Source organism: Pseudorasbora parva, chromosome 1 (assembly GCF_024679245.1).
Source record: "Pseudorasbora parva isolate DD20220531a chromosome 1, ASM2467924v1, whole genome shotgun sequence".
Taxonomy (NCBI): domain Eukaryota; kingdom Metazoa; phylum Chordata; class Actinopteri; order Cypriniformes; family Gobionidae; genus Pseudorasbora; species Pseudorasbora parva.
The window spans coordinates 8,079,128-8,105,997 of NC_090172.1; the positions used below are offsets into that span (position 1 = coordinate 8,079,128).

A 26,870-nucleotide genomic window follows, 5' to 3' on the forward strand; every position below is an offset into this window, starting at 1 on the left:
CTCTCGCTGGGCCTGTGGTGCCGAAGAGGGCCTGGTCATTTAACCTTCTATTGATCTTCCTCCTAAACAACCCCCCTCCCTAGACATACGTGCATGTACAATGTATGCACTTAATGTAGACCACACTACAACTGTCAATACATTACACAGCCGGATGTGTCTGCAAGACTGCTGGGGAAAGAGTACCATCATGGGTTACAAACCAGATTGCAGACTTGCATTGCTTTATGGATGAGCTTGAGGGTAGACACCTTATTTAATTTGGCATGAATGAAAATAAGGCTGTAAGGGATAGAATTACAGTCTTTTCAATTGGCTGAAGAGACTCCAAGGCATAGCTCACCCAAAAAATGAAATTCTGCCATCATTTACTCACACTCACGTTGCTCCAAAACGGCATGATGTTCTTTCCTCGGCATGACACAAAGGAAGGTATTCGAAAGATTAGTTCAATGTCAGTGGGGTCCTCATTGATTTTGGTTGTATGGACAAAACAAAAGACATCCTTTGGTGTTTCACTTAAGAAAGAAAGGCAGACAATACTAGTACAATATGACATAAGGCTGAGAAAAATATTTTATTCACATGTCATTTCCATGACAGCCCCCCCCCCACCCTCACCCCATCGATCAACACCAAAAACAGCATAACCCATTGAAAAGACTGTACCCTCACTGTCTTCACATCCATGTAAAGTCAAGGCTCCTCCAGGATCGTGGCATTCAGAATTTAATTGAGGATGTCTTTTATATTCCAATTCCATTAACACCCATCTCAGGTGATTTGGTCAGACAAAATATTAATAGGTGACCACTTGCGATTGGATATTGAGGAGGATTTTAGGGGTCTGTCATACTCGCATCTATATTATTGATTAATAAATTATTAGAATAATTTGTCAGTCTTAGGACAGATTAGTAAAGAGCAATACGTTTTTAAAAAAACTTTGTAAACACATTGTGGCTTTACCTCAGTCTTCAACAGCTGTGTTCCTCTGAGGACTGTGAGATTAGTGGAAGCCTAAAGAGGATGACAATGCATCTGATTAAAGACAATTTAAGAAAAATGACCAGTAACGTCTCTGTATTAGCTCAATTGTTTGTTGACAGTAAACTGATGCTGCGTCCCAATTCGCCTACTTATACTACGTCTTACAATGTACTCTTTTTGTGAAGAAAGAGTACATACTTTTGAGTGTGTAGCAGAAAAGTATGCAAGCTTTGGGACATACTACTTCGTCATGTTTAATGCACTTGTTAATGTTGCTTAGTTACGTGTATCTCGTAACCGTTTAAACTGCCCTGTCAATCATCACACAGTTCAAATCCTCCACATTCAGTTTCATTTCCTACCATATCAGAGAGAAATTTAGCCGCATGTTTATCTGCCATTTGTGGGTCTTTAATGCAGAGACTCTCCTCATGTATTTGCAGTTTAAATATAATGATGCATTTAAATTTAATGGCCAAACGTTAATTACAAAAGTTCACGATGCTGCTGCAGTTGAAATATAATGTGGACAACACTTAATAAATATATTTTTGTCAGGTTAAATACTGATAGTTGGTCACTCAAAGCCCTTTATCTAAACCTCTTAACCGTTGCACTCACACATCCATCATGTTTGTAGTTTTTTAATGCTTTTTATCTGCCTTTGTAGTTCTAATCGAATCCTCGTCCAACTTGCAATGGATTGTGGGCAATATAAGCCAATTTAGTATGGATAGTATGCGAACTGGGACGCAAGGTGAGACAATCATTAAACAGGACAGGTCATAAAAAGGTTAAATAGTTTGACAGTTTTATGAGATGATAAGTTTAGTTCACGTTGTAAAAAGTCATGTGGTGAAACTCCCTTCAAAAATTAAATAATTCAAATATACTTCTACCTTAAAAATATATTTTGGTTTTTATTTTATTTTGATGGCCCCTTTAACATTTATTCTGTTGACTTTGAGAAGCGTTGCACCTACACGTCTACTAACTTTCATTAGAGTGTTAGTACAGCATTAGTAGACTGGTAGGGTTAGGGTTAAAATAAGTTGACATGTAGTTGAATATAGTTATGCACCATTACTAAAGAGTTAGCAGATATTAAATGGACAGTCTACTAATAACCTAATGACATTTAGATGACATCTAGTTGCAAAGTTACTTATAGTCAACTTAGACCATCAAAATAAAGTGTTTTAAAAAAAGTAATACATGTAGTGTGTTAGTACTTTTAACTTGATGGTTGCATCACATGATGTTTTTAGAGCCAGATTTACTAACAGTTTGTGCCAACACAAACCTTTTTTTGGCATTTAAAAAATGACTGTCAGAATTAACCAAGGACACACAGTAAAAAACAGCTGTCATTGCATATATTATATTGCATTTTTAGGAGTTTCCCATTCAGACACAACATTTATGGAAGGAGAGTATTTAAATAAATAATGTAAGGTAATTTATTAAGGTTTGCACTTGTCAATTTACTGGTATTTGCACCATTATTTACTGGAAACACACGTCTTAAACCAGACTCTAATTTAGGCTGCTATTGTGTTGGACATTAAGGAAATTATCCGACTGCATCTGTGTTCTTTAATTTGAACAAAGTAGATCACAGACTAAACTTTCCACTCCTATCAGCGCTTTTCTGGAATTCCAAAAAAATAGTTTTTTGTTTACGAAATTAAATTTAGTAAATTTGGCCATTAGAGTCATTATTATTTAAAAATTATACAAAGTTTTTCAAAACCATTTGAAACTCCTAAGAATTTAAAGAGTACATTTTATACAACAATCAGATACATTTTTATTTATTGTTTTATTTTAATTTGATTGATTTACTCTTTTTAAAGTCATGGCCAGAATTATTGGCACCCTTAAATAAGATCAAAGATGGCTGTAAAAACAAATCTGCATTGTTTTTCATTTTGATCTATCATTTAAAAAAAAACAAAAAAAAAAAAACCTGGAATCGTGGAATTCATGGAAAGTCGGGGGAAAAAAGTATGAAATAAATGTTTTTCTCCAAAACACATTGGCCACAATTACTAGCACCCCTAGAATATTTTATAAGTAAAATATTAAAATATCTCTTAAGTATATTTCCATTAATATTTCCATTTTTTAGCAGACCAGGGTGACTAGGAACATATAATTGTCCAGATATGACGTCTTGTTTCACAAGAGTGTAAATATGAGGAATCGCAAAGCCCAAATTCCCTTAATCATTCATCACACGTAGTAAAACCACAAAAAAATGTTCTGATGTGCAAGATTGCAAGATTGTTGAGCTGTAAGAAAAAAAATTGGCTGTAAGAAAACCGCTAAAGAATTGAAAATTCCCCTTTCACCATCAGGGCAAGCTCCAATCAACAAAAGAGTTTACGAATCTGCCTGAAAAAAAGGATGTGTGTTTATATCGTACTAATGCACGTTGAGGAGGAGAGTTTGAGTGGCCAAAGACTCTCCAACTATCACAGTTGGCGAATCGCATAGATTAGTTGAGTCTTGGGCTCAGAAAGAATCTGTTTGGGAGTTTCAAGAAAAATCTTTCTTTCTTATCCAGAAACAAACTCCAGCATATTCAGTGGAGCTTCAAAAGGGACCTGGTTCTGTGGTCAGATAAAACAACAAAAAAGAGCTTTTTGGTTGGTGCAAACAGGGATAAAAAGTACCCAATGTGTACAGTTAAAAATACAGCTGGATCTTTAATGTTGAGGGCCTATTTTATTTATTTTTTTATTTTTTTGCTGGAGGTCCTGGACATCTTGTTCAGATACATGGCCTCGTGGATTCTAGCAAATACAAACAGATGATCTGGAGAGATTCTGTATGGAGGAATGGTCTCTGATATCATGTCAGGTGTTCTCCAAACTCATCAGGCATTATAGAACAAGACTCGGAGCTGTTATCTCGGCAAAAGGAGGTTGCAAAAATATTGAATAAAAGGATGCCAATAATTGTGGCCAACTAGTTTTGGGAGAAAAAAAGATTTATTTCATAATGTGATTTACCCCCCACTTTTAATTATTTTACTTAAATGAAAGGTTAGGTTTTATCAATTTTTTTGAATGATAGATCAAAAAGATAAACAATGCAGATTTATTTGTACAGCTATTTTTGATCATATTTACCAAGGGTGTCAATCATTTTGGCCATGTATATAAATTATTACATGCAAATAAATTGTAAATTTTACACACCAAATAGTAAAGTCAGACATTTTAATTTATGAACTAAATTTCTCATCACATTCATCCAAGACCAAATTATCTGAGCTGCTACCCACATTCATTTTGCAGCTCTATTTCCTACTGTATATCAAAAACATTTGTTTCTTTTTTCATTTCCTCAAAGGAATTTTAGGAGAAACATCAGAGATAGAGTTGATTAGAATAACACTAAAGAGACATACTATAAACACATCTAACGGTACAGAGACGAAAGAGAATGAACTCAGTAAGACAGGGAAAAAAACATCTATTCTCCCAGAGCGCGTGTAATTGAAGAACGCGTCTTTCATGAGATGTCTTATGAAGGCAGAAAATTCACAAGAAAGTTTTACAAGAAAGAAGGCAGAAGAGTTCACAAGTTCCAGTGAGAGGAGATGATTTCGACACCTGATCCTTCCTTCCACGCTCGTATTGACCCTTTCCTCAATAATGTCTCTGGAGAACAGTTAGTTAACACTGATTGTCTACAATCCTGCTCACAATGACTTGCGTGGCCTCGGCCAACTCCACTTCAACACAATCAATTATTTCCTCACTACCCATGGCCAAGAACATCCTTAAAGCACACAATCTGCACCAGAGAAACACTCCATTAGGAAGGTGAGGAAAGGACATTAGGAACCTGCTTTTCTCATTGCTGGGTAAAGAAAGGTAGAAAAAACTGAAATGCTGCCTTGGGTTGGCGATTTTTGTTTTTAATTGCACCATTCTGATCACGTCATCAAAACGATGTTTACTCCAACCACAGATTAATACAAAGATATTGTATTTACTAGAAAGCCATGCTATTTGCATAGCTTGATGTCTCTCCGAGTTTTTCCATCAGTGTGTTTTTGAAAATCAATGGTGATATTTCCAGAGAGGCAGACATGATAATGAAAGAGAGAGGCGAGAAAATGCAACCCTCAGAGGTGATTGCTCATTCCGAGCGGCTTCAAACATCCCTGTGCTAGAAGGACACCTTAAATATTCGGACTTTTCACGTCACTCCACACTAAATCCCTAGCAACCACCATAGCAACACACTTCCTGTTGGACGTGAAATGCATTGTAAGTTCCCCCCTGCCACCAGAGATGGAAGTGGGGAGGGAGGGTACGAGCAGGACGGCAGACAGAGAAAAACAGCATCACGGAATGAAAGCATGAGAGGCGAAAGCAGAAAAACAAGTCAGGAAGGTTTCATTCATATCAATAGCACAAACAAAACAGCCGCATAAACGAACGCACCATTGGGTGAGGCAGAACGAAATGCTGAGGAGGGAGAATCAGCTATATTTTTCTCTTCTGCAATATGTTTATCTATTTCTGTATGCAAGGGATGTAATGTGTCCTGAACTACCATGCTTGAAAAGCCACTGCTATGTCAGACGAATTCTTAATCGTAAATCAAATATATTTTACAGTTTATATGCGCTTGTGCTCTTACCACAGATATTTACCGATTTGTTTTATTTTGTATTCTTTGGCTTAATTATTAACAATAAGTATTAACCGGAAGTCCTCTAAACAATGACAATGGATACCAATTACCTATATAAAGTCCATTAAATGTGAATTGACATTCAAACCCAATTTAAATACAATCGGCAGAAATCAGACCTAATTTGAAAGTGTAGACCTAAAGTTAGCCACTTGTTAACAATTGCCTTTTTCAAGACAAGTAAAAGCTTTAAAAATAAATCACAGGAGGATACTACTGATGTATTTTATGTCATAGAATATAACGAGACCCATTTAACCAAAAACCCATTCAAAAATCCTATTGACTTTGGGGCAATGGCACCTTAAATGTGCTAAAATGCTAATTTCTGCATTTTGGGTTTGGGTTACAAACCATTCAACATTATCAAATGTGATATCAATGGAAACTAAAGTAGTTTCTAACTACTAGCCTAAACTTAGCATTGTGGACTCTTCATATTGTGACTCTTGCAATAAAATACTCGTTTTTTTTTTTGTTTTTTTTTAAGCAAGTTAGAGTAATACATTTTATAAGTCATTTTTTGGGGGGAATTATCTCCATTTACAACAGAACCAGGAATATTTATGTCTTTATGGTTTTGTTGAAGTGCTCCAGTGAATGCAAGATAAGTTGCGCTGGTTTTGAAGTAATAAAGGACACTTTTCCAGCCTTTTGCATGAGTAGAATTATGAATTGTGTTTTAATGGCCCTAGATGGTGCTAAGTATGTGCTTCAGTTCTCAGCTAAGTTAAGAATGTGCATGGTCTTGTATCTTTTTTTCTTCTTTCTCCAATTTTCTTGTAGAATATGTATGCTGCTTCTGCCTATATTATGGATAGACATTTAATTGTACTATATTTTGAATCCTTGAAATCCACCAGACTGTATTAAAAAGATATACTACACAGAATATGCCTTTGACTGGTCTAGTGTCATTAGTCTATACAAAACTAGTTTGTTCTAGTGACACTTTTTATTTGACAGACCTATAATTAGTATTTTAGTTCTACAGTATGTGCCTTATTTTCTACATTTTCATATTTCCTCATTCAAAATGTATGTTGCATTCATTCCACACTGGAATTGCTATATACTGTATGGTTGTGTTTAAAATCGCCATTATACCCTTAAATATGTCACTATTTGAAGGGACAGCCATTTGTAGCCGTTCAATCCCACAATGCACTGCAATAACTGATGTATGCTCAACAGCTAGAGAATACCCATAATTCACTATGAAAGTCATGCGCTGAATGAATTCCGGCATCTCACCAGGAAAAGACACCCGCAGCTGAATCATCCATCCATTTTCCAAATGCAATATCATACAGGTATAATTCTCTTTTTCTTGATTATTAAATTGTTTAATTACGGTTTACACATTATAGTTTTCATGGCAAAGATCAAGAAAAATATTTTCATTACTACTGGAGCTGCCAGTTTGCCACGTTTCAAATAATTATAAAACAGCAAGCAGAAAATATGAAAAGGCAAATTCACTCACTCTTTTCATTCACGCTTTCAAACGGACTATATTAGTGAAGTAATGTAGGGAATAGTGAATGAGTGTAAAGAGGGCTATTTCGAACACAGCATATGAGTTACTGAGCTACAGCTTGTTCAAATAAAAAAGTTCTGTCATAAAACTTTAGATGGTGCAGGCTGATAGAATCCTTAGCAGCAGGATTTCTTGCTCACAGCAGTGTGTTGATGTTTTGACAGTAGTAAGTCCCGTACTTGCTCTATAGAAGACATATCAATGACATTATCATAGCCATTAGCATGCCAAACACTCAGAGAGTTGTCATGACATAATTTACATAATTAAAATGAGCTACAACACTGTTCTGAAACTTTTGTCTTAATTCCATTATGTTCAATCCACTTACATTTGTAAAATGGAAGTTAACTTAATCCTTTTCTGATGGGACACATGACTAATTTTTGTTGACAGCAGAACTGGACAGAGGATTTGTAATTTTCCTGCTCTACATGAAACTGTGAAACTGGACTGGGAGAGTAATTAGCATACGAACATGCTCTATTGTTAGCTAGTTACTGAAATAGGTTCAGTTGTGTGACTTTAACTCTTTCCCCGCCAGCGTTTAAAAAAAAAGTTGCCAGCCACCACCAGGGTTTTTGACAATTTTCACCAAAATTTAATAGCCCATAGAATATTTTGTTTAATGAATATCTGAGCATGCAATATATCAAAATAAAGAGCTGACCCTCTTCTTTTAAACAAAAAAAAATCGTTTTATTCTAGCTTCATGAATTCCTTTTTTATCAACACTTGAATATGGGTAGGTTTCATAAAAAAAGCAACATTTTGAACAAAAAGCTGAGAAAATCTAATTTTTGTGAAAGACTGTTTCCAGATCAGATTCAGAGCGATGATCAAACACAAATGGAGTAGATCAAGTCCATCAACGCCCCTAATGCTTGCACAGTCCTGTGGCTCGTCCTGGGTCCACATTTCATTCAGTAACATTAGGTAGTTTTGATTCATATGCTGTTTAATGAGGATGATCACGTTATTTTTAATATGCATATGATTACATGCAATCGTTCGTTTCACTGCGTCTTACTCGCGTGTGTTTTGATCAGGAGATTCAGTACTCTCATTCAGAAGATGCGCAATAGCGCCCCCTAGCGTCCGACAGTGAAAACACGGAAACCCGGAAAATTCTGTTATTGGCCTGGAAGCGTTTTCTCACAAATAACGGAAATTTCCGTGTTTGGCGGGGAAAGAGTTAATAAATATAGTTCTTTTTGGGATTTAGTTCATTTATTTAGGCTTTGTTCCAGTATACAGTGTACTGTACATTCAATTGTTTAGATTTGCTTTACAGTAAGGTTTAATTTGTTAACATTAGTTATATGAATGAATTATATGAATTAGTTATATGAATGGGCAGCAGTGGCTCAGTGGTTCATGTAGATTGTCTACAAACCTAAAGATTAGTGGTTCGATCCCGGTTCCACCTGACCAAGTGTGGAGGTGTCCTTGAGCAAGACACCAAACCCCAGCTGCTCCTGGCGATGTATGGAGGTGTATGAATGGGTGAATGTGAGGCAAAAATGTAAAGCGCTTTGGATGGCCATAGGGTCTGTTAAAAGCGCTATATAAATGCAGTCCATTTACCATTTACCATATAGTTAATAGTTAACATGAACTAACAATGAAAAACACTTTATTAGTTTATGAGAGATAACTAATTATTAATTCATTATCAAAATACAAAGTTGCAACGTTTAATATTATTTATGGACCTGAGCTAACATGAACTAACAATGAACAGTAGAATGTTTATTAATACTGGTCACAAAGATTAGTAAAACATGTTATATATAATATATATAGTACATATCTCTCATATATATAAACCCTAGCGGCAGCAAATCTAATCTGCCGCAAGTGTCGTCTAGCAACTCTCAATACACTTCTGAGCTGTAAAAGCCTGGTCAGGCCAATCACATCATGTATAGAGTCGGTGGGCGGGACTTAACATAATGACGGCCGAGTTGCACGTGCGTGCTTCTAGTAAACACAGAAACTGGCGAACAGCAGCTGTCTTTCGAATCAGCTTTGACCGCGACTCTGGAAGACTTGGAGTTAAGCTTTTCTCTGAGAAAAGAACAAAGAACGGCACTGAAGTCATTCTTAAGAAGAGAAGATGTGCTCTGAGTTTTGCCGAACTGGATACAGCAAAAGTTTAAACTGTCAACGAGAATTAATCAATCGCGGCAGAATGAGAGATAAATCATTGTGTTTGTTTGATAAATACATTTTGAAAGCCCTGTCAGAGAATCATTACGGTTGCCACTTTCAAAAAAATCCCTTGCGTTAACTGACAAGGGAGTTGAAGCTCGTTAAATATGCAAATCAATTCCAATCCCAAACCGTGGGTGTTTACTTCCAAGTCTCCAGTGCGTCACTGAGCGTTCAGGATGGAGCCTCAAAACCAGTATAGAAAATAGCCCATTACTTATTAGTTATGATGTTTTTGAATGTAAAAACCACATGACCTCAGACAACAGTATAAAAAATAAAAACAGTTTATGACACCTTTAAGTAAATTCCTATGTGTATTCCAATTTCCACCAGTGGACTAACCAATACAAAGATGCAGATAAGCAGAATTAGGAACATATCTGTTTTATATCAATATTTTAATTAATATTTTCAAACGATGTAAGTTTAATAACTATTTATTTTAAGTATATTTTTGAGAAGTACATATAGTGTATTTCTGAAAAGTATCTAAAAAGAAGACAAAGTATACTTTTTCTTATGTTTAAAATAAGTATACTAATAGTACACTTGAATCAACTTCTTTTCCATAAGGGCATCCATTTAAAAAATGCCTCTGGTCTCCTTTCCTGTATACTGGCAGCCGCAGGGCTAGCATTAACTGTTAAGATTTTTTGGCTAATGGCTTTAGTGGCTTTGTTTGGTATGTCTCACTCATCTAACACACCTGATTCAACTCATCAGCTCATTAGCAGAGATTGCAAGACCTTAAGAGGGTGTACAAAACAGGGACCGAAAAGCCTGGCAAAGTTGTTGTGGCCTGTGCCGAAAGACCAAAATACAGACTGACTGAAAGACAATTCACCCACTATATGTCCCTGATTTTTCAGATCAACATAAACATATACCTGAATTAAAAAATATACCTAAAAATATAGGATTATTAGGAACACCATACTAATACTGTGTTTGACCCCCTTTCGTCTTCACAACTGCCTTAATTCTGCGTGGCATTGATTCAACAAGGTGCTGAAAGCATTCTTTAGAAATGTTGGCCCATATTGATAGGATAGCCTCTTGCAGTTTATGGAGATTTGTGGGATGCACATCCAGGGCACGAAGCTCCCGTTCCACCACATCCCAAAGATGCTCTATTGGGTTGAGATCTGGTGACTGTGGGGGCCATTTTAGTACAGTGAACTCATTGTCGTGTTCAAGAAACCAATTTGAAATGATTCAAGCTTTGTGACATGGTGCATTATCCTGCTGGAAGTAGTCATCGGAGGATGGGTACATGGTGGTCATAAAGGGATGGACATGGTCAGAAACAATGCTCAGGTAGGCCGTGGCATTCAAACGATGCCCAATTTTCACTAAGGGTCCTAACGTGTGCCAAGAAAACATCCTCACACATTGCACCACCACCACCATCACCACCATCCTGCACAGAGGTAACAAGGCATGATATTTCCATGTTCTCATTCTGTGTACGCCACATTCTGACTCTACTATCTGAATGTCTCAACAAAAATCGAGACTCATCAGACCAGGCAACATTTTTCCAGTCTCCAACTGTCCAATTTTGGTGAGCTTGTGCAAATTGTAGCCTCTTTTTCCTATTTGTAGTGGAGATGAGTGGTACCCGGTGGGGTCTTCTCCTGTTGTAGCCCATCCGCCTCAAGGTTGTGTGTTGTTGTGGCTTCACAAATGCTTTGCTGCATACCTCAGTTGTAATGAGTGGTTATTTCAGTCAAAGTTGCTCTTCATTCAGCTTGAATCAGTCGGCCCATTCTCCTCTGACCTCTAGCATCAACAAAGCATTTTGCCCACAGGACTGCCGCATACTGGATGTGTTTCCCCTTTCACACCACTCTTTGTAAACCCTAGAAATGGTTGTGCTTGAAAATCCCAGTAACTGAGCAGAAATACTCAAACCGGCCTTTATTAAAATTGCTTAAATAACATTTCTTTCCTATTCTGACCAGGATTCTAAATTAAAGGGATAGTTCACTTTGAAATTAAATTTTGATATGTTTTAGCTTACCTCATGAGCATCTGAGATGTAGGAGTATTTGTTTCCCCAGTAGTTTCAATTTTTTATAATTTAAGGTTAAACCGTTCTTGTCTGTGCCTCACATAATGCAGGTCTATGGTCACCACCTCAAAGAGCATACACAGAGAAGTCCAAATTAAACAATCCCCCATCGTAAGTACACACTGATGGCCTAAGACACGAAACGAGCGCTTTGTGTGAGAAAACGAACAGTATTTATATCGTTTTTACCTCTTGTACACTACGTCCGACTGATCCGAGGGCGCGCGTGCGTTTCCTGTTGTGACATTTGCGCGTTCTGGCTTTAGTCAAAAAAAGCGCCGGAAGTGGATCTCTCACGCGTGTACGTCTCTCATTGTTTACACAGAAATTTGGAAAGTGTTACCTTTCACTATGAAGATCTAAACATTTAGATGTAAAGGACATCGCAATGGAAGAAGATTTCAATATATTAACAGACAACGTTGAATTGTTTTCACAACCATATTTAATTGAACCAGAATACAGTGATCAAGAATGTGATACCACTTCCAGCGCTTTCCGCGCTTGCGCAGACTAAAGCCAGAACGCGCGAATGTCACAACAGGAAACACGCACGCGCGCCCTTGGATCAGTCGGACATAGTGGTGTACAAGAGGTAAAAACAATATAAATACTGTTCGTTTTCTCACACAAAGCGCTCGTTTCGTGTCTTAGGCCATCAGTGTGTACTTACGATGGGGGATTGTTTAATTTGGACACTCTGTGTATGCTCTTTGAGGTGGTGACCATAGACCTGCATTATGTGAGGCACAGACAAGAAAGGTTTGACCTAAAATGATCAAAATTGAAACTACTGGGGAAACAAATACTCCTACATCTTGGATGCCCATGAGGTGAGCTAAAACATATCAAAATTTAATTTTAAAGTGAACTATTCCTTTAATACCGCCAACCCGCCAAATGCAGGTTAAAATTCATTTTGGGAGGTGTCCATAGAAACTTACTAGCCAGTTTGGCCGGTGATGCATGAGGCTTTACATACAACATGATTCATAAGGCTCTGTTCTCTGTCATTTATCCCCCTGGCAGCACTTCCTACATTTCTCATGAACATGGTGCTCTAATGCTACGCAATGACGTTTCATACGCCCATTGGCTGCGCACAGTTTGCAGCAAAACCTTGTCCAGGACAAGTGGATTTTTGAAGGGGCAAGTGAAAGAGAATTTTACTTGCCTGACCGTATCCTGATAAAAATAAATAAATAATAAAATAAAAAAAAAAACTCAAATAATAACTAGGGAATCATCAAAATGTAAGAATGATTCTACATTAATTTAGTGTAAGTGGCGATAGATAGTGGATAATAGTATATATAGTATATATAGTTTAAATTTATTACAGATTGAGGAGTTGTTATACTTATAAAACATATGATAGCCTAGAGTTAAGCAACATGACAGATCCAAGAGTGCTGTTGTCCTAAATACCACCCTGACTGAAAATGACACTGATTTCATATGACAGCTCCATAAAAAAATAATTAACATTAAGTCACTTACATTTTAGATGCTGACTGTTTTTTAAGATTTCAGTTGCAAACATAGTTCCAAACAAAGATCGCTGCAGAACCAAAACGCATCTCACAGCAACAGTGCGTCACTGAACAATTCAGCATTTGAATGAATAGGTTGAATCAGATTCAATAGGTTGATCAAGATTAAATGACCTATTCGTAAACGACTGTCATTCTTGAATGAATCATCCGTTTGAATGAATCGCTCAAATGACTCAATGACTCACTCATTAAGACAGTCACCTGCTGCCACCTACTTGTGCTTTAGTTTCATCTTTCCAACATGTTTTATTTGTAAAATTACATTTAAAACAATCTATAACATTATTTAAGGCAGTTTCTTTTTCTTGTGTAAAATTAATTGGATTGGTAACAGACCTGTAGTGCCTTATTCTAATTTAATTTCTAGATTCAATTTAAAAAAAAAAAAAAAAAAAATTATATATATATATATATATATATATATATATATATATATATATATATATATATATATATATATATATATATATATATATATATATATATACAGATTAAAAAATATGTCAAAGCTGATTGAACGCTGGTGAGAATATTGCTCCAGAATAAATTATATTTACAACACACACAAAAATAAATAAATAAAAATAAATTAAATTACATTTAAAACAATATATAACATTATTTAAGGCAGTTTTTTTTTTCTTGTGTAAAATTAATTGGATTGGTAACAGACCTGTAGTGCCTTATTCTAATTTAATTTCTAGATTCAATAAAAAAAATAAAAAAAAAAAAATATATATATATATATATATATATATATATATATATATATATATATATATATATATATATATATATATATATATATATATATATATATATATACAGATTTAAAATATGTCAAAGCTGATTGAACGCTGGTGAGAATATTGCTCCAGAATAAATTATATTTACAACACACACAAAAATAAATAAATTAAAATAAATAAATTAAAAAAAAATCCGGACATGCACATTTTTTACTCGGAAAAGATAATGACAGATTTACTTTTTTAAAGGACAAACACATGAATAGGCTTAATGTCGAGCCCTCTAATTTACTTGAGTACTCTAATTTACCTCTGTGTACTTTATATGTGTTTTTTATGCCAACAATTAAAATAAAATAAAAAAAGGATCAAATGCATTCAGTGGCACTCATAATTTCTCCTATTTTCACTGGAAAAACAATTTAGCTAGTGGAAACTCTGATTGGCTGGTGATCAAAAAAGTTAATTTAGAACCCTCAATCTGACATTCAAGCTGTGTCCCAATTCAAGGGCTGCGTCCTCTGAAGGCTGTGTCCTTCGAAGTGCGCGGCCGACGCGGCCTTCAAAGGACGCACCGAGACTTGTTTACAGTGGAAGGTATAGCGGATTGCGTCACCACGGCGCGACGAAGGCCGTCCCAATTCAAACGTCCTTCGAAGGCTCCTTCAAAATAACGCCTGCAAATGCGACCTTCTTTTCCCGTGAAACGAAGGATACTCGGATGGATGCTTCGCAGCCTTGCCAACCCCAGAATTCATTGCGCGCCGCGACGTCAGATTTTTTTTAAAAGAAAGCCAGATTACACATAAATGCAACGTAGGGATTCAATTTACCCCAGTAGCCTTATCTAATGATAAATAAATAAAAAATGCAATAAATATTCAAATGTCAACTAATATGTAACCAACATGCCAGTTTATGTAGTTTATACTCTTTATTATGTACATAAATGGACGGAAGTGAACATCTTTAGTTGTTTTGTTGTTAGGCAGTTCAGTTTGTTACTGCTACTCTTCAACGGCAGCTGTCACAGTTGCTAAACATTACAAATGCTGCAACAAAATATATTTACTCTGTATTTGAGTTTAATCTTCTTCTCAGAGGCAAATATTGTAGTTCAATAAAAAACTGACTTTTTATACATGGATATTAGATTTTGATATTGTTTTAAAAATATGAACATTATAGAATCCAAAAATAAAATACACTAAAATATGTCTCAAGATCCGGGATAGGAACCATTGGTCCTGGAGGGCCGCTGTCCTGCAGAGTTCAGCTCATAGAACAGTTATGCATGTTAAAATATGTTATGGTTTGATTTTTAGGATGTAAGTTCATTTAATTTATTCATCACTCTTTCTGAAAACATCTAAGCGACATGGCAGCAGTCGACTGAGTCAGCACTGCAAACCTGTTGGACAGGTGGAAATATGCGCTGATCCCAGATGATGTCCCGCTGACAGAGGCTATACCACGGTCTCTATTGTGCAGCCCATCCAGGGTCTCCACCCTGTTCAATAAAAGTCTACATAAAACCCTTTCTTCCATTATTTTTTATGTACAGTTCATTTAACATTTTATTTAGTTTTTCCCATCTTAAACGTAACTTATCTGGTAAATACTTAACAAGTAAAAAAAAAAATAAACAAGTACTGTAAATAATTTTTTTAGAACAATTTATTGTTTCATTTACAAATTAATTGACATGACAAAAATAAATGTAGCCAACAGAATAATTGATTTCATTTACAAAACTTGCATGACAAATATGTAAACAATTTATTGGTTTCATTAAAAAAAATAATTTGCATTACAAAAATAAACAATGCAGAGAAATAACTTTTTATTTACAAATAAAAGCTGAAGTCCCTCTGAAATGGGCCTAGCGACGCCCATGGTCCTCAGGGGTGAAGGCCATGAGGACAGGGGGGTTAGAATGCCTGTCCCAACACCTCATTCATGAGGACAAACCATGGCCAAGTTTTTCACTCCCTCACCTGTCCCAGGACACTTGCAATTCTAATGCAGAGAAAATAAACATTCCTGTTAAAAACAACAAACACAACAGCAATACATGTCAGAAAAGATGTGTCTATTAACTTGCATACATGTATTTTTTTTTAGTTGTCCCAATTTTTTTTGTATACATGCAAGGCAGGGGTGGAATTTTAAATATATGATGTAACTATACATTTTGTATGTATTATACATGTATACAAAATACTCCAGAAATCATATTTCTAGATACTCAAATTTGGTTAAAACATTTGTAGACACAGCTTTTATGATAGACTATTGTTATCAACTGGATAAGGAGGGGTATAAGTAAGGGATAATGTACATCCAGCCTGTTGTTATCGCAGAATAAACCCAGACAGAGTGATCAGTGTCAATCCACACTGGCCGGGTTTTTCGGCCGGGTAAATAAATACTAATTTGCTGCTCTTATTTTAATAAAGCTGTCTGCTAACTGCTCCATAAAACAAAACAAAATATTACATCAGTTCACCTAAGGATAAAGCCGCAGTGGTAACGCAGGCGTCAAGTTCACGTTAAGAAATAAAGACCCCAGGTTTTTAACACGTTTCGTTGGTTATTTGAGTAAATTAAAACACAATACTTACATTTATATTTGTATTCCTCTGCCGTGGGATGGGCTAGGCTGCGAAGAATCCGTTCTGGTTCTATCCTTCGCGTTCCGGGGAGATAGGGTTGCCAGGTCTCTGCAACAAAACTAACCCAAAACTCCCAATACAATTTTCTCCATTGAGCGGCCAAATTCTCCCCTGAATTTGTGCGTTTGGGGATGGTGGAGCGCCGAAATCGTACTTACAGGGTTGAAAATCAACCCGTGGAAATATTTTTTTTACCCGCAACAACAACATAAAAGTATCCCAATTCGGCGTGAAAACCGCGGACTTGGCAACACCGACGGCAGGCCGCATTAGAAGGCTCCTTCGAATTGGGACAGCCTCGTCGCTCTGCGGTGAGCAATCGGCCTTCAAATGCGGCCTTAGGAGGATGCAGCCCCCAAATTGGGACACAGCCTCAGTTTGGAGTTCAGGAGATTGTCTTGACCAGGACCACACCCCTAAATGCATTGAAGTAACTGCCATGTGATTGGTTGATTAGATAATTGCATTAATGAGATATTGAACCGGTGATCCTAATCCTTTAGGTGAGTGTAGTTGATGATATGCTAAAGCCCATCCACATGTTGACAGGATTGGTTACAAGCTAGTTTGTGATTTCAAACCACGTTTACATCTTGGTTCACTGCAGTTTTAAGGAGAAAATACTCAGCAATGGTGCTGACTTTTGAATTTGCACATGGTTTGTCTTAAAGCATACACCACATAGTCATATAAACTACATTACAAACTTGATTTTCACCGCAGGGGGTCTTTAAAATTTGGGAACAAAATAGTAGAACATGCTGATGTATTAATAGGTCATGGGAACTGTTAGTTCGTAGCCACGATATATACTGTATATATGTTCCTGCATGTCATGTGTGGGGCTCCGTACTTTTCTCCCCACTAAAGAAGAAAAAACATGAAAGGGAAGGAGGATCAAGCAGGTGGGTTGCAACCCCACAACACTACTCTTTCGGTTACCCCTCTCCATTCACATGGGACTTCCTGTAGAACAATAATGACCTCTAAGTGAGCCGCTTCCTTTGGAAATTTCAGCTTACCCCCCCTCCCTCCGCATCTGCTTTCTCTGTCTCTGAGATCCTGATACTCAGACGCTGATGACTTTAGTCAAACTTCATTAAGTTCATAGCCCCAGCCTCACGCTCCCTAGTGGCACACTCCACCAAACGAGCTCCTCGTCTGCCAGACAGCACTTTACTGCTCCATCTCACAAACGGGGAGGGGAGCACAATCTATCTCTGTCACTCTTTTTCCCTTTCCCCTTTTCTCTGGGGCTGTGTTGGTCTCCAGTCTATACACCATTCAGCAATTGGTTTGCAATAAGTTCATGGAAATGCATTAATGAATGCATTAATGTGACCCTGAGAGCTCTGTTTAGAGGGAAAAGGTCAGGCAGGCCAGTGGCTGATAGCATAGAGAGCTTAGGCCTTTTCCATACAGCATGAGCATGTTTTTTTTTTCCTTCTATGACCTCTATCGTTTCTCTGTAGATGGGAATGCACAGTCCATGATGTGTAAAGTCTGTCCTTGTTGGCACATTGTGGCTAAAACATGGCACTATATGGCCTTTCTTCCTTTTCTCTTAAATAAGCCCTGGACAAACTAAAGTTTCCCATTTATCCTCCAACCAATGCTTTATGCCCAACAACAGATTCAAAATCTCCCTGAACTTGATGTGTAGGAGTAAGTTTATAATTTCTACCAATAAGAAAAAGTAATTATATTAATATATATATATATATATATATATATATATATATATATATATATATATATATATATATATATAGTTACGCGCTGTGCTTGTAGATAAGCTCACGGAGACGAAGGAGAACGATAAACATGGATTTATTAACACACTCAAGGAAACATGCTACACAGCTAGACATCAACGAATACCGACAAACACTGAGGGCAAACTGAGGGAATAAATACACAGGATAACGAGGGGCAGGTGAAACAAGGCACAGGTGATTGACATGACTAATTAACTAAACAGGGGAGAAACACAGGCTAAACTAAAGCCTAGTTCACACTGCCCGATTTTTGCCGCGATTTTGAGTCGCCGACAGGTTTTGTGAAATCGCCGACAAATGCCCGAGATCACAGGCAAATCGGTGCTCGTGCACGCGAGTGACAATCACGCAGTGTGAATAATCAAAGATGCGATCAGAGAGAATCGCTGACGAGTCGCCAACGCCGGTGAGATATTTGGCATGCTAAATATCTGGACCTGTCGGCGATTCAAACTCCTGCTGTGTGAACTGCGTTCTGACTGAAAATTACACCGACAGCCAATGAGAGAGTGAGATACAGGGCAGCAGGACATTCAGGGAGGAGTTATAGAGCATAATTTCAGTATTTTAATAGATATATTTACAATTCTATCAAACAGAAACAAAGGGCAAACATTTGCACATCCAGCCACAGCAGCAGCACATTACAAAATTATTTATTTACCTCAAACTGTTTTTGCAGAACAAAATCCTGGCTCCCTCTGTCTCTCCAACAATTTCTTCCGCCATAATCTTTTTTCTTTTTCTCCACAAATCAGCGCACATACAATTTGAAGCAAACTTTGTGCAGTTTATCATTTTTAATAACAATTCCAAGTCACGCGCGAGAACTCCGGTCTGACGCACGTGTGATCTCGCGTTGTTTACTTGTCACATCGCACGTGTGTTTGGGAAACGTAGTTTGCGCACGGGAGAGAGAGAGAGTTGTCGGCGATTCTTCCTCTTGTTCAGTCATGCAGTGTGAACTCCTCTGTCGTCAAACCATCGTGCAGTGTGAACACAGCAGTGACTGAATGATACCCGATAGTCATGCAGTGTGAATAGAGCAGTGACCCGACGAGTTTGAAAATCGTGCAGTCTGAACTAGGCTTAACAGACACAAGACATGCATACATGTAACATGACGCCCCCTCCCGGAAAGGCGCGTCCTCGCGCCGTAACATGACATAACATCAGAGGAGGGTGGGTGGGGGCTCAGGAGGAGGGCGTGGAACACAAAACAGACAGTCAGGGGTGGTACACAGAGTCCAGGGGGAGACATGGAAAAGGAGGAGCCAGAGGGGAGCCAGGAGCAGGAGCCAGATGGTGTGCCAGAAACCAGCCAGGATGAGGCCCCAGGGCGGAGTGGATGGTGGGAGGAGCCAAGGATGAGATGATGGGGATGATGAAGATGCCTTGGGGAGGACCAACGGAGAGGCCTCTGATGGAGCCGACGAGCCGAGAAGCCCGGTGACGCAGAAGGTCCTGGAGACCGAGGTGTCCCCGCAGTGACGAGCACCCGAGGTGGAGATGGTGGACCAGAGGGCAGCGGCTGATCCGGAGGGACTGAGGGCGAAGGTGGAGCTGAAGGGAGGGTGGAGCCAGACGAAGCCGCAGGCGAAGGAAGGTCGACGACTGACCAAGGCGGAGCCGGAGAGACGAGGGAGCCGGGAGAAGCTGTATGAACGATGGTACCCGGTGGAGCCGAGGGAGGGAGGAGCCAAGGGGGCGCCGAAAAGTCGACGGACCGAGGCGGAGCAGGGGGCACCGAGGCTGGAGGCGGAGATGGAGACTCCTCAGTGCTGCGCGAAGCTGGTGGCCAGACTGCCATGGACATCTTGCAGCTCATCCACCGCGGAGGTGTTGTGGGTGGGGCTTTAAACCCAGCCCTCGAACTCCACAATGACTCCCTCAGCGATGTTCAGCGTTGCCGGCTCACGCACCGGATCAGACCTTCGCTGGTGGTCCGGGCTCCGTGGCGATGACAACCTCCGTCCTTGTCCTCGGTGCGGGCTCGTCATCCGCGGCGGCCGGTCCCCACGGTCTGCGGTGGGCTCGTGCAACTTCTCCGTTGTGTCACTCGCTGGTGGTGGTTGGCTGGTCTCTGGCAGTGGTGGAGTGAGGCTGGTACGGCTGTCCTCCTCAGCGGGGCTGATGGTCAGTGGCGAATGGTTGTGTACCAGCACCCACTCCACGAATGCGGCGAAGTCTTCCTCAGGACCGCCCACTGGAACGCGTGCCTTCGACCGCTCACAGGCAGATGAGTTGGACTTCAGGTAGGGCCATGGGAAGAGGGGGTAACAAACAAAATAAAAGGAAAAACGCCGCAAAAAAAACTGTTTCGGTCGGTACTTCTGTTACGCGCTGTGCTCGTAGATAAGCTCGCGGAGACGAAGGAGAACGATAAACATGGATTTATTAACACACTCAAGGAAACATGCAACACAGCTAGACATCAACGAGTACCGACAAACAATCATACATAAATACAATGGGTAAATCATTCAAAAAAATCGATTTACAAAATGCATTTATTCAAATGACTTAATATCAGCATTAATCTGTTCATTGTGTTACAAAATTAAATGTCACACTTTAGATTAGGGTCCAATTCTTACTATCAACTAACTATTAAAGGTGCTTGCTGTATGTAAGAATGACAGACAGTGGTTGAGTACTAATTACTATTTTTAAGTAACTTAAAATCATTAGCCTACAAAAATGTTGATGACTTATGGGCCATTCACACATAAGTAAAAAAATAAAAAGATCAACTTTTTAAGAGAGCCTTAAGACCTTTCTTTTCCATTCCAATGCCCGTGTCTTGATTTTTTCAGTGCAAATGACATCTGTGTGAATGGCCCATAAGTCATCAAAATTTTAGTAGGCTAATCATTTTAAGTTACTTAAAATTAGCACCAAGGGCTCTGGATTCAGAGCCCTAAACATAAAATATAAATTCTTTAAACATAAAGTGACATATTTATATCAATGTTCAGGGCAAATGTTCAAAAAGATCCGACTCGCCTGGAAAAGCTCCTTTAGGCTTAGCAGTAAATGAGCCAAACGAAAAGTAGTGCAAAATGGCCTCCTGTGCACCAAGACGTGTCGGTTTGCTTACTTAACTCATTCTTTGAGTGTATCTAAATGTCTTCTGCTCTGGATCAACCTTACCACTGTACATTTAATCTACTGAACTCAACTAAAGTGAACTTTTCAGATGTTAATCCAGCTCATGGCTCCGTTTGACCCCCGACAAGCATCTCAAACTGTCAGAGTGGTCTGGCATTTCTCAGAGCAGTAATAAATCAAATTAGACTAAGCAATGCTAATTCTGAGCATCGTTTCATGAAATGATAATCAGCAGTAAAGACTCCATGTCCTTCAGTGTAATTGAATAAAACTGCATTTGTTTGTTTAAAATGCAGGAAGACAATGACATGCTGTGGTGTTCACATTAATGGCTGTGAAATGACCAAGTTGCAATTTGCTCCAAAGTTTGGCTTTGAAATCTCATTAGACATGTTGGTGGCTTATTTTTATGACTGTGTAGTTCCACTAGCTCTAATTTGTCTTCTTAAAGAAGGCCCTGTTTACACCTGGTTTTAAGATGCATTTTGGCTGATCGGATCACAAGTAGGTGAGGGAGACTACCACTTCTGTCCTGATTACTTTGATGGGCAGGGAAATGTATGTTTTTTTTCCTTAATTTTACTTAATTTCCATATGAACACACCGAAGACGACAACAAAACATACAGAGAGCATAAGCTTCCGTTTCTGGTCTGACAGTCAGTGAGTATTTTTGAGGGTGAGAGAACAATGTGCTTTGTACGGTTTTCGTTTTAAAGCTAAATTGGGTCTTCAGCTGACAAAGTTTAAATCCTGTCTAGCTAGCACGCTTTCCATGATGTTTACGCATTAGGTCAGTAGGCTAACACTTTTCATCACGAGCGAAAGCAATGCTACACTATGAGTTACACTACTACACTACGGAAGCAATCCGGTCGAATGCGTTTTCAACTACCTTTGGAAGTGGCACAAAGTGGACAAGCTCAGAACGTTTTAAACCCTGTTTACACCTGTATTTAGCATCACCCACTTGTGATCAAATCGACTACTGACACCCTTTGGTGAGCTTTCGGGAAAATATGTTTTTTTTGTTTTGTTTTTTTTTTCTAGTAAAAAAAAAAACAGCATGTTCCCATCCCACTATACATCAACAAAGTATTTTAACATTTACTACTTTGAAAAAAAAAAATATTATAAGAAAAAGTGATATCCCTGTGTTTCCCCTTTAAGAAGTGGAGGACTTATATTTGGATTATTGTTTGTGTGTGACTGTCATTGCAGGTGATAGTTCATGATGAGTTCATTCATTTAGCTAAATCTTGCTTATTTTTATGTGTCACACTTAATTAGAGTCTGTGGTGTAATCCTGATATCTTGCAGGATGGAATTTTTTTTTTTTATCACATATTTTTATAAATATAAGTCTTAAAATGTCCCCTGACCTCGTAACTGGCATAATGGCAGCCTCTAATTTGAAAAGAAAAAAAGTCTTGATTTATGCTTGATTTAATTTGTCTGTGATGTTACTGGCTTTCTTGACTGAAATAGTGGTAACATTAAAGTTTACTAATTTTATATACACACACATATACATATACACATATAAGTATATGCACCCACCTAATATTGTGTTGATCCTCCTTTTGCTGCCAAAACAGCCCTGACCCGTCGAGGCATGCACTCCACTAGACCAGGGCTCTACGCTAACTTTTTTCTTGAGGAGCACTTGTGCTCCTAATAATTTTTTTTAGGAGCACAGTCAACAATTTAGGAGTACTTTCTAATCCATCAAACGCATTCCAATTATAACTTTCCCATTACAGGACAATATGTGTCCCTTTAAACTAATGTCCAGGGCCATTTTTTAACCATTATAAGAGGAATGTTTTCTAATCTTATTAAATGTATGCATCATCTGTCAATTTCTTAAATTAAAATAGAAAAGTTGATTTTAAAATGTTAATTTAAACAATAAATTCAGTTAGAACAATTAGACACAATTAGACTGTTTCCAATCAAATGAAATATGCATCGAACGATCCATTTTTGCACTGCAGAAGTGGCACAGAAGCTCTATCTGAAGTGGGATTTAGACATGTGTAAATAATGTTGTATGAATGTTTTACATGTAAGTTTTTGAATTTAGAAATAGGCCTATGTACAAATTCAACTTTAAAGGTCCACTGAAATCAAAATTTAAGTTGTTTAGCTTTTAGTATGACTGTGTTAGCCTTAAATATATGAATAAGCTGGTATGTTCCAAAACTATGACGAAATTTGCATTTAGGAGATACAAGCATTCAAAATGTACAGTTTTCCACTTCCGTTAAAACCAATCTCAGATTTTGGTGACATCATCGCAGACTTCACTTTCTCGTGAAATCTTCAGTCCAATCAAAATGCTCTCTAGAATCTAAAGCCCGCCCCCTTACACTGCTGAAGCTGCGGCTGAAATCGGTCAGCTGTTAACACACATTTACTAATTTCTACATGGTAAAAGGCACATAGCACACTATATATGTGATAGGAAACCATTCAGTGTAAATATGCTTTAATTTGAGGCAAATTAAATCTGTTTTCACGTTAGTTTCACGCACCGCAGCCGCGCACACACTCCGACGGCTCAGGCCTAAATTTAGACTACAGACACGAGAGCGCAGCACGGATCATATGCGCGAGTCCACGCAGACAACAAACATATCGACCCATTTGAATTCTGCACAGAATGCTGCATTTCAAAGCGATATGGAGGAGATTATGATGGTAAACAGTGTTAGAGGAAACTGGCTTTACCAAACAGAGAAAGGTCTGCTCTAGCGCTCTAGTCAAACTGTATATTAAAGAAACGCTATTGGCTGTTTCAAAAAAGGGGAGGAGCTGCTAACAGCTGAAGCCGTTTCAGGGGAAATTACGTCAACACATTGAATAATGCGGCGCGTTTCAAAGCACTTCAGTGGGCCTTTGAAAGCTTAATATTTTAAATAAAAAGTCCATGCAAAGTATACATATGAAAATAAAACGTACTGGCGGGAATTCATTCAGTCAATAGTTCAAAATACAGGTTCATTTCGAATCGAATCGCTTGGAGATGCGAATTAGTTCTGGACTGGTGTTGCTTTGATTTTCACCAAATAGACAGTGTTGTGGCTAAAACATTGTTACTTAATATCAACTTGTCTATTGGACTTTTGTACAAGATCAGTATTACATATGCAATCATACCAGTACTCGGAGCAAAAGCAATTAAGCCGTGACTTTCGGTGCTCTGGCGCTTCATAAACAGAACAGCATGCGTCTTGCGGAAGAACATTGCAGCCGGATCTACTTCTCTCTGTTTGTGTCTATGGCGAGTCGCGCAGGTACGGTGCTAATCCGCAACGGGAATATAAACACTTATTTTATGTGTAGCCTACCATAGTGATTCAGGAAAAGACAAAAACACGGTTTGGAAAAAAATCTTCATGATATAGGCTACTCGCTCATTTTATACATTTGGTAATTTTTAAACAGCATGTGTGATAAAGATTAAACTCAAGAACTCAAGGGCTTTCTAAATGTATGATTAATACATTATATTTTGATTGCATTTTTGCCCCAAGCATCCGTTCATTTCTGAGCTTGTTTATGATAATCCAAATGTGGTATTTCCAGTTAATTTTGATTTAACAAAATGGAAATCATCAGTGCGAGGCGTCTGGTAGCTAAAGTGCGCGTGGCTGCCTCTTCAGACCCGTTTCACTTTGTAAACTATCGTTGTTTGAAGTCGCACACGTTTTTGCACTTCTTCTGCTGACTGAAGGCATGAAAAGCAGTTGATTGCAGTAGGAAACGTAGCCTAAGTTTCTAAGCACTTTGGAAGTTGTAGTTTTTATTCTGATTGTATTACACCCATTCATGAGAATCGATCGGGTCACTCGCACTGGTGTGCCTAAATATTTTTTCACAGTCGCACGCAGTAAATTTCATGCGTAAATGCGCTCAAAATGGGCGCTATGTAGAGCCCTGCACTAGACCCCTGAAGGTGAGCGGTGGTATCTGGCACTAAGATGTTAGCAGCAGATCTTTTAAGTCCTGTAAGTTGTGGATGGGTCCTCCATGCAACTGACTTGTTTGTTCAGCACATCCCACAGATTCTAGATTGAATTGAGATCTGGGGAATTTGGAGGCCAAGTCAACAGCTCAAACTCTGTCGTGCTCCTCAAACCATTCCTAAACTATTTTTGCTTTGTGGCAGGAGCATTATCCTGCTGAAAGAGCCACAGTCACCAGAGAATACGGTTTCCATGAAAGGGTTTCCATGCTCTGCAACATTGCTTAGGTAGGTGGTACGTGTCAAAGTAACATCCACATGGATGGCAGGACCCAAGGTTCCCCAGCAGAACATTGCCCAAAGCATCACACTGCCTCCGCCGGCCTGCATTCTTCCCATAATGCATCCTGGTGCCATGTGTTCCCCAGGTCAGCGACACAAACGCACCCAGCCATCCACTTCATGTGAAAGAAAATGAGATTCATCAGAACAGGCCACATACTTTCATTTCTCCGTGGTCCAGTTCTGATGCTCACAGGCCCACTGTTGGTGCTTTCAGCGGTGGACAGGGGTCAGCATGGGCACCGGGATTGGTCTGCAACTATGCTGCCCCATGGGCAAAAAACTGTGACACATTGTGTATTCTGACACCTTTCTATCAGAACCAGCATTAACTTCTTGAGCAATTTGAGCTACAGTAGCTCGTTTGTTTGATCGGACCACACGGGCCAGCCTTCGCTCCCCATGTGCATCGATGAGCCTTAGAGCCAATGAACCTGTCTCCAGTTCTCCACTGTTACTTGGATTACTTTTGATAGATACTAACCACTGCAGATCGGGAACACCCCACAAGAGCTGCAGTTTTGGAGATGCTCTGAACCCGTCGTCTAGCCATCACAATTTGACCCTTGTCAAACTCAAACTGTTGGTTATGAAATCTATTCATTTTAAAAACAACTATACATTTCTTACAGTGTAAAATTGAATTAAATTAGTTATTTAACCCACAATTCTTTCTTTTTTTTCTTCTTCTTTCTCTCAATACTTCAGTGGGGATAAATAATAATAATGAAAAAAGGAATAAATCGTGTTCCATCTGGCTTTGGTTTGCCTTTGCTCCTTGTGCAGTCCAATATCTGGCATGTCCCCATGGGCTGGCCTGGGCTCTTGATTATCTCCTGCCTCTTCAACGCTTTGTGTGTTGCATGCTGCGACGTATTAACTGAAATAAGATGGCCAGCCAGGCCACCCTCCCTCTCTCCCTCTCTCCCCCTCCACACTTCCACTATAGGTAATCAGTGGCCAGGAGGCCTTGCCCGCACCCAACCGCATACATTAGCATTAATCACAGCCCTGCGCCCTGCTGCACTATTCATACCAGTGACAAACAAAAGGTTACACTTCTCCTCTGGCCCCTTTCTCTCCATCTCTCCTATTCTTCCTCTCCCTTCTTGTTGCATCCTGACTGGAGAATTTCCTCTATCTTATCTGGCGC

The 26,870-nt window shown here is 38.7% G+C and overlaps 1 protein-coding gene and 1 long non-coding RNA gene across 2 annotated transcripts in view; both read right to left on the minus strand.

Moving 5' to 3' along the window:
• The window catches only part of LOC137040526 (polyamine-modulated factor 1-binding protein 1), a 319,746-nt gene that overhangs the window by 151,752 nt on the left and 141,124 nt on the right, over nt 1-26,870 (minus strand). The window lies entirely within an intron of this gene.
• On the minus strand, nt 15,501-16,709 carry LOC137082953 (uncharacterized). The gene is made up of 2 exons (XR_010906432.1): nt 16,467-16,709; nt 15,501-15,861 (listed from the first exon to the last, which is right to left on the minus strand). It is a non-coding gene; the product is annotated as an uncharacterized lncRNA (long non-coding RNA).